The sequence below is a fragment of the Sorghum bicolor genome, chromosome 3 (genome assembly GCF_000003195.3).
Source record: "Sorghum bicolor cultivar BTx623 chromosome 3, Sorghum_bicolor_NCBIv3, whole genome shotgun sequence".
NCBI lineage: Eukaryota > Viridiplantae > Streptophyta > Magnoliopsida > Poales > Poaceae > Sorghum > Sorghum bicolor.
In genome coordinates this window covers 63,651,541-63,655,495 of record NC_012872.2, presented here as the reverse complement: position 1 = coordinate 63,655,495, position 3,955 = coordinate 63,651,541, and the positions used below count along the sequence as shown (strand labels likewise).

The 3,955-nt window shown below is 43.6% G+C and overlaps 1 pseudogene; it reads left to right on the top strand.

Moving 5' to 3' along the window:
- Positions 1,352 to 2,608, top strand: LOC8079254 (annotated as a pseudogene).

Genomic DNA, 3,955 nt, shown 5'->3' with positions numbered 1-3,955 from the left:
TTCCACATTTTTCTAAGCTAAAATAAATTTTCTAGGGTTCAATATGATTTTGGAATCACGTAACTTTACAACAGTTTTCTGGAGTCCAATAAAATAGCTTCAGCTCCACTAGTAAAATTGTTCATAGAGTTGAAGCTAAAAAACAACTTTGCTCGTGAAGACCTCTCAAGGCCTAAATAAAATCACCGTTCAAACTGTTTTTTTTTAAAGAATTTTGGTGGTTTCAAAAGTTGAAGATGTAGAACAATTTAGTTTCCGGATTAGAGGAAGGTGAGTCGAGCAAAGTTAAAGGAAGTAAAAACGATTTAGTTTCCTTCTCATATCTAGTCGAAGGGACTTGGCTCTGGAAAATGATATGGTTTTGGTATGACCCGACAACATGTAAACCAAACCAAGCCATGATAGGAAGTGCTTGACTGATTTGCTGTGAGAAAAAAATACTGCTGAATGGCTGACAGATTCGACTGATAAATTTAAACATGGTAAATATTTCTTAGCATTTATTGTGACAAGCATGATACAACGCCTGATGATCAACTACCGCGGCCTGCGGGGGACTAATAAAGGCCCCGAAATGGCCTTTTAGCCATTATTACTATTATGAACTTGTTAATGAAATCTCACCCAACTTCCTTTCATTCTCAAGGGAAGCATATGTGTCAGTGTCATCACAAAGAAAATGTAGATAAGGTCAGTCTCAATATATGTTTTATGTGAGTGTCATGCACATTAAATAGGGTGTCACATAAGTAAAATTGCTGACTTGACAGGGTCATTAAATGAAGGAGTTTCATTAGATGAGAGAGGAGTTTCATCCCCATGAAACTCATGTGGCTCGGTTACCTAGTTTATAGTTTTGGTAACTGTGCCATGAAACTATGCATTGAGACTGCCTAAAAGAACGCGACGTTTCGATGAACTAACCGTGCATTAGCCACGAACAGATCCAACGGTGCTGTTTGCTGTCACAAGATTAAAATTACACGCGTTGGAGGAAGGTGAAGCAAACACAAACACGCTACATGCGATCCACCGCCCGAAGCGGCCAACCTCTCACGCTCATCCGTCCGTCCGTTCTCGATCGGACACACCTGGCAACCCTTGCTCTTCGTCCCCCCTTGCCAGCAACCCCCAAGCCTAGGCTAAAAACGACGACGCACGACGGTTCCAACAACTCGCGCCCCCTCCCTCCCTCCACTCGCACCAAGTTGGTGGCTCAGGGGTCGGGGCCAATCCCTTCCCGGCAATCGCATCCCCTCCGTCCCGTTCCTTGCCCTCCCCCAACTTCGCCGCCTGGCGTCGCCGCATTCCCTTCGGCTACTCGCTCCTCGTCGCGCTCGCGTCCCTAGTGATGTCTAGCGGTAACGCGTGGTCGCCACTCCCTTCGAATGGATTTGGGTACGTTTTCTCAAGCAATTGTTGGTCCGTTGCGCCTATATGCTCTCCTTGATCTACGCATCGGCCATTGGACGCAATTGCGTCTACAAATATCCTATATTAGATAACCTTGGTAGATTTATTCAATGTTTTTTTAGGGGTAAGCACAATTGAGAAATGACGGATCAGAGTCGGGTTCCCATGTTCCCGAAATAATAGGATTTCTGATTGTGGCAGCGACGACGACTCCTGCTTTGTCCTTTTTTATTTTGCTCGTGTCGTCGGATCGTGGCTTGATTGGTCTCCCCATCCCGCATATCCGAGTCCAGCGGCATGGCGAACCGTGCCGGCGAGCCTATCGCGAGGACCAACCGCCGCGGCGGCAGCGGCAGCGGCAACAAGGACTCGGGCAGCTTCGAGTGCAACATCTGTCTGGATCTGGCGTAAGATCCAGTGGTCACCCTCTACGACCACCTCTTCTGCTGGCCCTACCTCTACGAGTGGCTCCACGTCCACGCGCACTCCCAGGATTGCCCCGTCTGCAAGGCCGTCGTCGAGGAGGGGAAGCTCGTCTCTCTCTACGGCCGTGGCGGCAACTCCACCGCACCCCGTGCAAGGTCGGTGGCAGGTGTGGAAATCACGAGCAGACCGACCGGTCAGCGGCCCTCCACCGCCCCACAGCCTGACCACAACAACCATTACCCGCACCAGAACCCCTGGTTCATTGGTGCTGGTGCTCCTCCCCCTGTGGCTGGTGGTCGGTGGGGGAACTACACTTTCTCGACCGCCATTGGAGGGTTGTTCCCGTTGCTAAGCTTCCAGGTGCAAGGATTCCCCCAGGCAACCGCATATGGGCCTGCTACATGGTTTCCTTATGGATATGGCCATTCTTTCCATGATTATGGGCATGGTTTCCCGGCCTCGCGCCGGGCACCGCAAGCCTAGCACGTTGATGTGTACTTGAAGGTGTTGCTGCTGGTAGTTGGTGTGCTTGTAATTGCTAGCTTGATCACATTTTAGATTATGTATGGCTGGAGATCCATATTGCCCATCCTTGTTGTGTACCATAGTTCTAGCATCGTTGCATCTTAGATAGCTCCCAAAGTTTGATGTATGTCAGTGTGGAGAGAAGTAGAGTGATGCCTCGGCTGGTAATAGTACTTGTGATAATATGTGGCCGTTGGTGTTCATTAGAGCTTGTGTAAAGTTTCTATCGAAAATTATAGGTGTATCTGTTGTGTTCTTGCCTTGAACTTTGACCATGTTTATATTTCTTCAATAAAATCTGCCTACAATGTTCTGTTTTTCTTTGCTATTTACTGCTTGGATAATGCATTGCCAGACTACGCCGTCTGGCCATTGTGAGACAGTAATTTTTTTTTGCAATCTTCTAGGTCATCATAGATAAATCCTTATTCATGGAGAAGTACATCTTTAAGTGTTCAGTTTGCAGTTCAACCTGTTTCTGAGTTAAAAGATGTCACTAACAAAAAACTTAACTGCTGGCCTTTGAATTTGTCCATAATTCTGAATCATACTATTTTTACTTCATCTATATCAGCTTCTTTTTAACTATAAATAGCGCATATGAAGTCCAATATGAAAACATGAACCTCTTGCCTAGTTCATAGTAGTATTGAATCTTTTGAACCTAATAGGTCCTAACATTTTCTTTGCTTTGATTGATTTCAAATTTTAGAGATCTGTTATAGGAATTTAGATTTAGATTTATATAATCACATACTTCACTTAGGCCTGCTGCAATGTGTCCAGGATATGTAATAGTATTACTGGTTCAACTGATGAATAAGCATAAATTTCTATTGCCTAAACTTTAATAATCAAATGGTTCACTAACATTTGCTCTAATAGCTTTCATATTATCTAATGGAGTGATTGGCATATAGAGTTTACTTTGTGAGCTTCCAGTGCTAAAAAATAAAGACATGGTGAATGGATTCCTAATGATACTTCATTCTATGTTAAAATTTCTAGTGATGGACATGTATGGTATATATTTGATGTTTGATCTATGTTGTGAACTTGCCATGATGGTAATGCTAAAGTCTAGTGATTACAGGATGAGCATCCATACTGTATTTCTCTGTGTGTTTCAGAATATGTAACTAGTTGACCTTTGTCTACATTATCTGCAATAACCAAACCTTTCCACATTTCTGTGATTGCAATGAGCAACTTAAAGTAGAGTGTATGTCATGCACACAGAATCTTCGAATCTTTTCACCACATGCTGATGGATGATTTGTAGCATGCTGCATTTACAAGGTATTTTATTACTTTTTTTTTACTTTTTATTCATTATTCATTCATTCAATGCCATTGTGCCCAAGGTATTCTATTATCTTTTTTTATTCAATGCCATTTTGCAATAACATCTCACCTAGTACCGCATTTGTTGATGCAGGATTGCAGGTGCTACAAATTATAAACTTCAACATCTGCCATCGACGTAGATCTGTTTATTCCTCCACGCCGTCCTCTCCCTTCCATCAGAAAATTGTGTTTCTTTGCCATTTGACATTGCATGCATTAAATTATATACCTCCATGGTATGAGA